Source organism: Sapajus apella, unplaced genomic scaffold (genome assembly GCF_009761245.1).
Source record: "Sapajus apella isolate SASKATOON/1434 unplaced genomic scaffold, GSC_monkey_1.0 scaffold3, whole genome shotgun sequence".
NCBI classification, from domain to species: domain Eukaryota; kingdom Metazoa; phylum Chordata; class Mammalia; order Primates; family Cebidae; genus Sapajus; species Sapajus apella.
The window spans coordinates 48,579,629-48,593,167 of NW_022436943.1; the positions used below are offsets into that span (position 1 = coordinate 48,579,629).

The 13,539-nt window shown below is 36.3% G+C and overlaps 1 protein-coding gene across 3 annotated transcripts in view; it reads left to right on the top strand.

The window, feature by feature from the left end:
* NSMCE2 (NSE2 (MMS21) homolog, SMC5-SMC6 complex SUMO ligase) overlaps positions 1-13,539 on the top strand; it is a 267,276-nt gene that overhangs the window by 95,243 nt on the left and 158,494 nt on the right. The gene's annotated exons all lie outside the window — the stretch shown is intronic.

Sequence of the window (13,539 nt, forward strand, 5' to 3'; positions counted from 1 at the left end):
CGATTACCAGCCTGAGGCCAACAAATTCCCTCGGTTGGGATGTACAGGTTAAACAAAGCTGTTAAAAGCTCACATTATATGACCTCCAGGTTGTTTACCTGGTCATCTCATGGTAATTAGAAACTCTGATTGGCAGTTTTAGATTTCTTGATTAAAAACCTAAGTAAACTGATTGTTTTAGGCATTTTTTTCAAAGGCGTTCTCAGTGAAAGGACTAGGAACTATTCTATATGGTGCTTAGTGAAAATATTTTGAACTAACGTATGTATCAGTTATTAATATTTATTTATTAAATGCAAAAGTTTTCTGTCAAATAAATATGTGTAATTTTTCAAAGTGAATTTCAGTTTTGGTGTTGGTCTAAGTAGTCAAATGTATTTTATTTGACTGTTTGGAGCCAGTATTCATAAATTGTGGCAGACTTCGCATCCAATCATGATTTCTGATTTTTAAGAAATTTTGCAATACTGGTTGAAGGACAAATATTCAAAAATATTAATTTTCTCCTTTTGTTCTTGTTCACAAAGTTATTATTCCATAATTTAAATGATGAAGAATTTTAGAATCATATACTCATGGAGAAACACTTTCTAATTAAAAATATTTAGTTCAAGAAAATGATACATGTTGAAATCGTAGCTATTATTTCTTAAATATCTCTAAAATGGGGGTGGGGGGAAGAAAATGTTTCCTCAAGCCACCAGTACACATTATTTGTATAGACAGTCAAACCTTGTGTGTATTTATATTGAAAGAAATACTTCCTTATATAAGGTTTCCCTGTATATTGTAACACTGGAATTAAAATAACTTTCCCCTAAAATAATTAAAATAAAAATTTCCCCTAGAATTTTATTTTAAAAAGTTTATAGATTTCAAATGACAGAACAAGCAAAATATTAATACTTTTAAAAATACTCTATAAGATCTGTATGCCTTACTTGTAAAATGTAATTTTAGTGCAACATTAATTGACTGTTAATTGAACTTGTATCATGTCTAGTGGATTTTCTTTCTTTAGATTTAACACTGCTGTGTGGGTTCTAATTAGGACTAGGCTCCCACAATATTTGTGTAGCCAGGTCAAAGATACACAATGATATATAAATGAGCTAATGAATCTATTTTGAGATATGTGCTGGCGGCAGGGAATAGCAATAATAATTTTTTTGTTTTTAAAGATTAGAAAATAAGGTCAGGGAGAGAGACTTGCTTATAATTGCCTGTTTTGACAGAGTAAAGGCGAAAATGCTTTTATGGTCTACATAGATCCAAAGGGTTCTTTTATGAAAATAACCACCATATTTTCACTAATTTTATTATGTAAGAACATAAATGTATGGGATTACATTTGACCAATCAGGATCTAATCAGAGAAATGCCAGGAACCTTTTAGGTAGGGAAAGGCCAAGATGGAGATGCAATGAAGTTGTCTCCCAGGTGGCTTTGTCTCATGGGCAGGCCTAGGTACACTCTGCTGGCAGTGCACCAGCTGTAAGTTAATCTCGCTGTGGCTCAGCAGCTGGTTCTCACGCTTTTTGGTCTTATGCTCCCTTTACATTCTTAAATTGTTTTTTTGTTTTTTTTGAGACAGAGTCCTGCTCTGTTGCCCAAGCTAGAGTGCGGTGGTGCAATCCTGGCTCACTGCAACCTTCACCTCCCAGGTTCAAGCAGTTATCCTGCCTCAGCCTCCCAAGTAGCTGGGATTGCAGGTGCACGCCCCACACACAGCTAATTTCCGTATTTTTAGTAGATATGGGGTTTCACCGTGTTGGCCAAGCTGGTCTTGAACTCCTGACCTCAGGTTATCCCCCTGCCTTGGCCTCCCAAAGTGCTGGGATTACAGGTGTAAGCCACCATGTGTGGTCATGTTCTTAAAATTTACTGAGAGCCCCCAGAGAGCTTTTGTTTACTGGTTGTATCAGCTGTCATTTATCATATTAGAAATCAAAACTGAAGAATTTTTAAAGTATTAACATATTAAAAATAATAAGTGTATTATTGCATGTTAACGTAAACAGTATCTGATATGAAATGCCACTTTATATTTTACAAACATACAAGAAAAATTATTGAGAAGAGTGGCATTGGTTACGTTTTTTGCCAGTCTCTTCAATTTCTGGCTTGTTTAATAGAAGGCAGCTAGATCCTCATATTTGTATCTATTTTTTTGATGTACACAAAGAAAATCTTGTCTCACACATTGGTAATTGAACTTGCTGAAAACATCTTGCAGACTACCAGAAGCTCTCACTTTGACAATTCTAGATCTAGGCCAGGGGTTGGTAAACTGGTCTGTGGACCAAATTCAGCCTGCCTCCTAATTTTCTATGGCCTGCAAGCTAACAATGGTTTTTATATATTTTTAATTGTTGGAAGAAAAAAATCAAAAGAGGAATAATATTTGGTGACATGAAAATTCCATTTCAGTGTCCATAAATAGTTTCATTGGAACACAGGCATACTCACCTGTTTACATGTTTTCTGTGGGTACTATCACACTGTCATGGCGGGGTTGAGTGGGTGCATCGCAGACCATCTGGGTAGCAAAGCTTATTGTATTTATTGTCTGGCTTTTTACAGTGAACGTCTACTGACCCTTGATCTAAATTATATTGGGAAATAACGGCAGTTTTTGTTTTTTTAATTTTAGATTTATCCCTAAATACCATCCGTTTGTCTCAGGTATATTCAGAATACTTTGAGGATTCACTGTGTATGAATTACTACAGTTGAGGCTCTGAAATAACTAAAAAGCAAAGAGCAGGAATCTGTACATGCAGAAGACAGTGTATACAAACATGATATAATAGAGAACCATTAATAACAAATAGCAAAGAAAAACATCAGAAACAAATGTTATACAATGTGGACCTAAGTGAGGAGAGTCAAAACAGGAGTACTGTGCCAGTCAACTGATAGGGGCTCTCTGAAGCAGTAAGTTCAGAAAGATTCTGAGGCTGAGTTCAGCTCCAGTAGGAAAGAATGTGCTAAAAGATAACAGTGGGAAAGGAGAGGGCAGTACAGATGTCTAGTATTTACCATTCCCAGAATACAAACCCGACAGATACACTACACTCATTTAAAGATATCATTACTCTAAATGTAGTATATTTCAGTTATACACAATAATTTTCCCAATAGTTATGTCTTATAGATATTACTGGGCATTAGATATAGCATCTTTGAACAAAGAATTTTGTCCCTTAGATACCCAGTGTCCCGTGTGTTAGAAATAATTACGTCTGCCTCAGCTTACATCTCAAGATTAAATGAGATACTGACTCTGCTAGTTTTAAAAGCCTTAGATTTAAGTTATTGCGGAAGAGCTAGTACAGCATAATGTAAAGAATATGACTTAGCAGCCAGAAGACCTGGATTTTAGTCACTTAATAGCCTGATCTCCCTTCAGATACCACTCATTTTAGATACTTCTAATTCCTGGAGTCATACAAAATCAAGATTGACTGAAGATAACGTCTATACTTCTAAACAAGAGGCCTAGGATAATGATGGTGGTGATAACTGAGTTAGGGAACAATTTCACAGAGAAGAATTTCTTAAACAGTAATCATATTCTTGCTAACCCAAGTTGTGAAATGAAACAATATGATTTGGTTTAAGGCAGACATAACCAGACTTTCTTGGATGAAATAATTTTAAATAGCTAAACAATATGGATAATTTCCTATTCTCCTTGCCTTAAAGTGTCTTCACTATTACAGCTCACGGTTTCTTGCAATTTTAGGAGAACTTAATTAGACTGTGTGAACTCTTCTGTATAGACACTTTTTCAAGTCATCAAGCAATCTTTCCGGCATCCTTTATTTTTACCTGTTACGTGACTAGCGGGCATTGTAGATTTTAGTGTACATCAGCAAAGGCAGAAATCGAGGGCAGTTGACAAAGCCCTTATATTTGGAAAGTGTCTAAGACTAAGATTTAGAAACTTTTCAAATATAAGGGCATTGCTTTATGGTCAAAAATAGAATTGACTATGAATCTGAAATTTTTTGTATTAATTTAATGTGCGATATAATTTTGTTAGTACATTTAAATTCTAAGCATAAAGGAGAACATATCTTTTAATGAAAAAATGTTAATCTGAAAAGCTTCACCACAAATTTAGACAAAATTAGACAGTATATTTAGGTCACTGTTATATATAGAATATATGGTATGGAGATAATTGCGTCTGAATGAAGCTTATAAATCATTTTGAGTGACAGTGATATTTGTATTAGACATATGGAGACATAGGAATTGACACTGTAATCTGGCAATTAATATGGATTCACTTTAAGCACACTAATCTAGATCTCAAAACTGATAAGAAGAGGGAGGAGACATTCACTTTACAAAAGGATTCCCTCAAGGATACCATTGAGTAAGGAGTTCCTTCTCAGGAACATTAGAACACCTTCACTTTACTATTTTTAGTTGGCGGCTTTTCCGTCTCGTTCACTATCTATTCAAAACCACAGTATAGTTGCACAAGGGTAAGGGTTTTTATGTTTTGCTTACTGCTGTATTCCTTGAACTCCAGCATGAGACCTAGGCACAGTGTAGTATTACCATAGCACAGGCCCCTGATGGTCACAGGAATCTTCAGGAAAACCATCATGTGCTTGAGAGCTTCTGTGCTACTGAAGGAAGACACCTGTCACCCATGCCAGCCTATTGTTGCTGTGAGTAGGTGTGGATCCAGTGTTGCCAGATCTTCTGGTTCTTTTAGAAAACTCAGAAATCTAAGTTACTAGATTTTTGAAACACTGTTCAGATAAAACTATCAGTTTGTAACCTTTGATTTTACCTTTTAATAATATCATTTTTTAGTGCCTTATTAGGCACTTCAATGAGAGACAGTAGTCATTCAGTTTACTCTTAATTTGTGATTTCTTCAAAAGAGTGGATGGTTTTGCTTTCAAGATTCTGCAAACTAAGGCCAAAATGTGCAGTTTACTTCATTTGGGAATGTATATTTTAGAAACCTGTTGGGTCCTATTGAAAAAGTAGGTGGGGGTTTTGTGATGGGAGCCAGGTATGGGAGCCCCCTCATCCAGATACAGGTGAATAGAGTGGTTCTAGGGAAGACTAGTGATTGGAAAGGTATGTGTGAGTTTTAAAACTGGGAAGGAGACAGATGAGAAGTAAATAAAGGTAGTGCCAACAGGGAAATTGTTTGTCTTTGCCTAGAAATATATTGAGTGCATTTAAACTGGGCAAAAAGTTGACCAACTTGCCTTCGTTCTGATACTATTCAACCTACAAATTTCTTGCTTTGTCATAAGGTACAAATGTCTATCCAACTTCCCAAATGATGTGAATTGCTGGCCTGCTATGAACCAAAGCCCAAGACTGTGTAAGGCAGGAATAATTTCTTATTAATCTCTGTGTTCTTTTTGTTTCTCATATAGTAGGAGCTCAGTTAATATTTATAGAACAGAGTCATTCAATTGATCAGATAAGCTGCCTAGAAAAAGAGGCTCAGAACCTAGTTAAGGCAGTCTGATGATAAAAATCCTTTTCCCTTCAATACATCATCAGTAAGGAAGAGAATAAATAGAGAACAAAAATAAGCATTTGTAGGGTTGATATCTGAAATTAGCAGAAAAGTTTAAAAGTTTATATTGTCTTTGAAAATACCTTAAATTGCTCAACAAAAATAAATACATAATTTCGTGTATATAACCCTTTACAATGATATGTTGGTACATATGTATAGTATATATAGCAATAAACAGTTTTTAATATCATGGAGTATGGCTTAAGTCACTTAAGTATGACTGCTTATAACATTTAAACCAATTTATGAAGTTTGCTGGCTTTTCTATGGTTTTACCTTCTCTGTGACTCTCAGTGGGTCTTCATTTTTTCCTTAAAGATGTTGATGAAGCCGTTGCCATTCACGTGCTGAGTAACTGTTAATTGTTGGGAAATGCTGAAAACCTTAAATGTCACAACCAAAGTGGACTTTTTCAGGCTGGATTGTATCTGTGGCCTGAGAGCTTATGTTCATTGAGTGAAATTTCTGCCCTAAACAAATTTTTTATTGAGTATTTGCCTCTCTCCTCTTTCCTCCTCTCTGAGTCAGTGTCTGTCTTTTCTGTGTGTCTCTTTCCTCCCTTCTGCTTTCTTTGTGCCTCCCGCCCTGTACGTTTTCTCTTTTCCATAAATCTTGACTTACATCATTGCAGCTGAAGAGTATCATCCCCATCTTAATGATGAAGCGGCCCCAAAGAGGTAAAGTGACATCCCCAAGACTACAGAGCTAGTGAACAGTAGAACCAGAAGACAGACGATGCCAGGGATGAAGAGAATACATTGGAGAGAAGGATAGCTACTCTACTTCTTCTCTTTTGTAAAGCTGTTACTTTTTAGGCGATTTGGGAGACCAAATAAATGATTAAGAAAAAGATTAATTCAAATTAAAGGATTGATTCCATAGTGGTGGAGTTTTAATCAGGTCATTAAGCTGTCCAGGAGTTATTTTGTAGTGAGAAATTAACTTTTCTACATGTCCTTTATGTTTTACAATAAAGACACTCATCTACTTTGCATTTGTCTTAGGTTTACCCTATTCCTTTTGGAAGATAGTTACAATACGGGTCATAGGCAAACTTTGTATAATGCCTAGTACCTACTCAGTGAGTGCCTGTGGAATTAATGAATAACAGCCAACGTTGTTTGAGTGTTTACCTATGTGGGCTATAGTACTTGGAGACTTTATGTGCATTATTATTTATTTTTCTCATCTCTGTAAGATGTCTGTATCTATTTTATAGATTGGAAAATAAGCAAAGAGATGTAATATAACTTGCTTAAAATCCTGATGCTGAAATTCATACCCAGGTTTAGGTGACACCAAAGCCCATGTTCTTTCCCCTGTACCGCATCAACTCTTGAAAACACTTTCATGTGTTTTTCTTTCTCTCAATTCAAGCATATCATTCATTTATTGAAAAAAAATGACTTTTAATAGGACTCTTGAAGAGTGAGTCACCTGTTTGGATCTTCTAGATCATAGAACTGCATTGATGTACTTTGATGACGCTACAGGAATCCATTTCATCTAGCTGAGAGAGAATCTTTTTTGGTCACTTGCATTTAGAGATTAGGGAGTAGAAACGATACCAGACATTACATAGCAGTCCTTCTTTTCCAGATCCCATGGTTTTGGCAATTTATTTAGAATATGGTGCTTAAGAGGGATGTTTCTGGTGTGAGCAGTTGGTGTGTTATGGCAGAGAGGAGTAGGATATTTATGGCATCCCAAGTTTAGAACAAATTCCATGAAATTTATTTCAAACATAACAACAGTAATCTCTTGCACATACATCATCTCACGTAATCTTTACAACATCCACATGCAGGAAAGGAATGCATGAAAAGTACAAGTTCTGTTTTTAGCAGGCTGAACACCATATAATAAGAATCTTGGAGGTGACATATTTACCCAGTGTCTCACAGTCAGGAGGCCACAAGGATAGCAAATACATTCACAAGGAAAGGGGAAGTTTTAGAATGAGAGACAGCTATAATTAAAGTTAGTAAAGAAAGGTTCAGTTATCAAGGGACAAATGAGTCAGCTGCAAGTTTAAACACAAACTGTGAGCTATGGGTGTTTCATTGTGACTTATTTTGAGAGCGTATGAAGCCATCCATGCTCAGAAAGTAGCCTGAATCGGGAATAGGAACACCAAGTCTTAAGTGTCCCAGAGATGACGTTACATTATACTTAATTATCTTGTCAAGTTATAATTCCTGAAGTTGGAATGATTTAAGTGCTATATTTGTTAGATATACTGGAAGTTTCAGGCAAAGTTATTAAGCATTTCTTTCTATTTCTACTTCATTTTTAAAAGATGTTTATGTTTGTTTTTTTTGGAAAGAAACTTTAGAATTTTGGCAGCTTCGTGTGTGGTGTGTTATCGTATGTATGGCGAGTAGACATGGTTTACTCATTAACCATTCTGAAATTTTGAGGTCAGATGAAATGTATTAATATTATAATTTGGCTTTATAAAGCAGCTATAATCGAATTGTATATGTATATGGTAGCAATTATATAGGAAAAAACTGCCTATAGAAATTCAGAGCTACTTGTATGGAGATGCGTTGTTGGTTCAGTCTCTACTCCGGTGATTCAAATTTAGTTTGCGTCCGGTAGTAGGCCCACAGGCATTTTTTTTTTTTTTTAACATTCTCGGGGAAATGCTTATGTACCATCAGGGTTGAAAATAATCTGCTAAAAGTTGCTTGCTAGGCACTCTAAAGGATATAAATCTGACACCAATTCCAGATCTAATGCAGCTTATTATTTAAAAGGGAGGATCTATACAAACATATCTTAGCATAGTCATAAGCACATACATATATGTTACTTAGTAATTACCTAGTGAATTAAATTGTACTTGGTGTTCTGGTTTTGCATATAAACTAACTTCATTTACCTGTGTCTCAGAGCCTGATTTTAAAACTCCATGCTGTACTTAGCATTCATTCATTCAACAGATGTTCATTGAAAAAGCTGGGAATATGGCAGTAAACAAAATTTTCAAGTCTCTGTGCTCGTGGAGCTTACATTCTGGCACTTAGCATCAACTCACTTTACAGTATTTTGGTGGAAATATGTTTCTTTATAACTCGAAAACAAAGATGTCTATTTATTGGTAGTCTTAATCATGATATTTGTGTTACGCTCAAGTACTGTCTTTCATTATTATTTGCTTTGTATTTGTTAAAATTTATATTAGTCATTACATTCTTTTTCCTGGAAAACTTTTTTTTTTTGAAATGGAGTCTCGTTCTGTCACCCAGGCTGGAGTGCAGTGGCACAATCTTGGCTCACTGCAACCTTTGATTCCTGGGTTCAAGCAATTCTCCTGCCTCCCAAGTAGCTGAAATTACAGGTGCCTACTACCACACCAAGCTAATTTTTGTATTTTTAGTAGAGATGGGGTTTCATCGTGTTGGCCAGGCTGCTGGTCCTGAACTCCTCACCTCATGTGACCCTCCTGCCTTAGCCTCCCAAAGTGCTGGGATCGCAGGCGTGAGCCACCACACCCAGCCCTGGAAAACCTTTTAAATTCATTTATTTAGTCACCTACATATGCTGACAACAGTGTTACGGATAGAGACTGTCTAAGCCATGGAAAGACACTGGAATCTGAAATGAGAAAATGTAAGTTCAGATAAAGGCACAACCAAGTAGTAGTTTATAGTTTTTAAAGCACATCAATGAAATTATATTTTTATGTAAAGCATGGTAATATAATAATGCTAACTAATCCACAGAGTTGTTTATGGGTTAAATCAAATATTATATGTGAAAAGTATTTTGTGAAATGTCATATACTCCCCAAATATTACTTACCTGATATTTTTGAACTTTTTAGAGGCATTTACTTTAATTTTCATTTATATGTATACTTAAATTGTGTAAAGATAAACATTTAAAGTTATCAATTGGCATGAATTCTTAAGTGTAAAGGAGCAAATAATGTTTTAGTAATTTTGTTAATGTGGTTAAGATTTTAATGAAGGATAAAATGTTGCTAGACTAGTTAAGGAATGCTCTGTAATTGGCAAGGGTGGGAACAAAAAATGTTGATAAAGTAAACATCATTTTTCAGTACAATATTGGTTTTGGCAATCTTTTCTTGATAGAAAGACAGAAACTGAAGTGTCAGGAATTGCTCTATTCGCAATGAACCATTCTATGCTCTGATGAAAATATGAATATTCATTATAAGCAAATGTAATGGAGCTGCAGCTATCACTGCGTGCCTGTGGGCCTATAATATACTAGGGATTCTTTTTAGGTATACATAGATTTAACTTGAAAAAAATTGTCTCTGCTGTTTGAGCTCAGTTGTTTAGTTAGTTAGCCTTAAAAAAAAAAAATCACCTGATGACTTTCTGTAAATGTTGTGTGTGTGTCTGTGTGTATATATAGATAATTTTTTTTAGTGCCCTCATCTCATGTCAATCTATTTGCCACATTATAGGCTGCATTATATCCATGGACCTTGCATAACTAAGATCTAGAAAGAGAAAAGTAGAGGCAGAAATGGCTTCCTAGGGAGAAGCTTTTACTGAGAAATAAGCCACATGACTCCACAGCCAGCCCATAGGTCCTTGAGATGCATACAGCCCATGCTTCATCCTTCCCCCACCTTGTAAATGTTAATAGACTTTATTCTTAAATAATTACTGTTAATAGACTCTTTTTTAAGAGCAGTTTTAAGTTCATAGCAAAATTGAACATAAGGTACAGAGATTTCTCATATACCCCATGTGCGCATAACTTCTCCCATTATCATTATTTTAGTGAGTAGGCCCCTACTATATTCAGAGCACAGCTAGTCACTAGGAATGTAAGTATGTAACTGATGTCTTGGAGATGAGAAGAAAAGACTGGTCTCTTGAGATTACAAGGTCCTAGAACTTTAACATGCAAAATCTCTAGAAGATAGAGAGTAGGGTAGGGGTTCATGAAAGGTTTTTAGTAGGGTTTTCCAAAGTAAACATAGTCAGGTTATTTTAAAAAATAAAATATAACTTGATACCTTGAACGTAGGAGAAAAAGAATTTTAAAAAGTAATCAGGGTTAGATGTTTTAGTCAGTTTGCTTTCCTATGGGATTCCTTAGTCCTTACCATGTAATTTACATTTGGTTAGAATGCCACTGCAGTGAGAACAGACGCTTGTCTGCCTTCATCTGCGAAATCCCTTGTGTCTACAACAGTACCTGTCACGGAACCAGTGCGTAGTGTATATTTGAGAAATAAGTGAAGGACTATAGAAAGGGGTTGTAACTTAGTTCAGGGGACCTTTTTTCCCCATGGGACACATATTGCATGACAAATACTTTGACACATAGTAGTCCTGGGAATAAAAGATAGGGCCAGACCCTTTTTGCAAAGGTTACCTTGGCGGACTTGAGCAACAACTGCACTCTTAACTACAAAGCGTGGCTGCCAGTTAGCCGGAGATGTTCTCAGACTTCCTGACAACCTTCCTTACCCAGTTTGACCATTGGGTCCTTCCTTATAGAAGGTACTTCCTTTCTCTTTCCCTAAGGGACACTATACTTTAACTTCACTTCCGTTGCCTAAAGTAGGAAACTTAAAATTAGACTCAAGAACTTTTAATTTCTTCCTCCAATCATCAGCCTTAACAACCTCCATCTTTCCTTTATGTGGAAGCGTTAATTTTTCCCCCTACACAAAGTATTAAGTTGACCATACTTCTTATATTTGATAGTGGTATGGAGTCAAGAAAATATAGTAGTAGCTTGTTTATGTATATTTTCCTAATGCTTTAGAGCACGGGGTTTTATTTTACGTTTACCAAAAGCAAAAAATTCCTACTGCAGCGATGGGTAAGAATTATGCCATTCAATAAGATATGCTGTCTAACCCATTCCTAAAAGTCTAGTCCCCTTCCTAAAAATCCCTACCAGTCCCTCTCCATTTCTTTCTGCCCCCACTGCTGTTGCTGCTCTAATTCTGATCTTACCGTCAGCCTCCTACATGCTCCCAGCTGTAGACTCGATCCTGCCAGTTTCTACCAGAGTGACTATTCCACAGCGTCTGGTCATGCTTGCTCACAGGAAGTTGGCAGGAGTCAAGTAGGGCATGGGCTTTCCATGGCTCCCTTCGACCCTTCTGGCTCCAGGCTCCTATTTCACTTTCTCGCCACTCTTCTCTCTAGCCCTTTGATTCCTAGAAATAATCCCTTGTGTCTACAACAGTACCTGTCACGGAACCAGTGCTTAGTGTATATTTGAGAAATAAGTGAAGGACTATAGAAAGGGGTTGTAACTTAGTTCAGGGGATCTTTTTTTCCCCATGGGACAAATATTTCATGACAAATACTTTGACACATAGTAGTCCTGGAAAGTACTGTGCTCTTACCATTCCTAGAAAGTACTGTGTTCTCTTCACCTCTAGAGGTTCACTCTTGCTGATCTCTTCATGGACTATTCCACCCCTCTTTCTCTTCCCTTGGTTAAGGCAAGTCCCTCCTTCTGCCTCAATGCAGACATCACTGACTTCAGGGAGTCTTCCCTAAGGTAGGGCAAGTGCATGTCTACAATGCAAGACCTTTAAAGAAGCTTTCATATGAAGAGGAATATCTCATTACAAAAATTAGGGAAATTAGTATGTGCTTGGCAAGAAAAGGGATTTGGGGCAAATTTTATGGTAGCTTTGAAATATCTTAATTATTTCATTTAAATACTGTACTAAATGGAACCCCAAACTGAGATATTCAACTCATCTAATATTTGGCATGCATTCTACTGTTCCCTAACCATCAGTAAAATGTTCTGTATCCACTGCTTTTGGTGACAGGGCCTGCCAGCAGACACACGGACTGAAATACATGAACCTTCTCTCTTGACTGACTCATTTGATTCAAATAACAAGTTCCCCCATGACCCCCCTTCAAAAAGTAGAAAGTGTCTTCTTATGTTTTTGGAATACCAAGCTTCGAGAAGCAGCTAGCAATTCTTTGTTTTTGTTACTCTTTGTTTACCATTGACCTAGCAATCACCTCAGCTGGCAGCTGGAGATTGAAGCAGGGGAGTGGAGGAGGAGGACCTGAAGGAATAGAGCGTTGAGGAAAAAGTGGTAGAATTACAAGTTGTAAATACTAGCATTGTACTTAATAAAATGCACTAACCCTTATGGTCAAGCTTAAGCTTTCATAATACAATGATAATTTAAGATAATTATAATCGTTGAATTTGAAAGATACAAATGTGTGCCAAAACTCTTTAATGTATTGTCCTGGTAAGTGTGCTTTTGGGAATCACTTCAATATGATAGTCCAAAATGTAAATGCTTTATATACAGAGAGTTCTCTGTGATGTTCAGCAAGCAACTTGGGCAACAATCAAGAGCTTTGTGAAAATTATCTATAAAATGAGATGTTCAGAAAATGTTTTATCATATACTGTTAAATTTTAAAGCAGTATAAATATTTATATGTATTCTGATCACCATGACCAGGTAAGGAAATACTGTAAACCATGAGCAGAAATAGAACAGAAGTCACAGGACATTAGGAACAGCAAGTAATCCCGTTAGAGCAGATCATATGTATACGGGAGAAAAGATTACAAGGGTAGGTTGGGACTGATTGATGGAGTTACTTGTTGCCTTGAGTAGGATAGTTTCATTAATAAGTAATGGGGGTGGTTACAAGTTTTTCATTAGCTGAGCCATCTGATTAGATTTGAACTCTAAGAAAGTAAGTGTGGTTGTGGTATGTAGGATAAGCAGGTATGGGAAGAGATCTTGTTACATTGGTCTAGTCAAGTGCTGATGATATACCTAACTGCCATGGACTAATTGGAAAGAAGAGAGTGAATGCAAGAAGTGTTGTAGAAGTAGAATCTACAGGATTTATCAACATGTTTCAAATAAAGTAGACTTAGGAGAACAAGGAGTTGAAGTTGGCCGTGAGGTTTCTAGTTTGGGTAACTGGGAAAATGGTGATACCACTAAAAAGTAGTAGTAGACTGTCTCA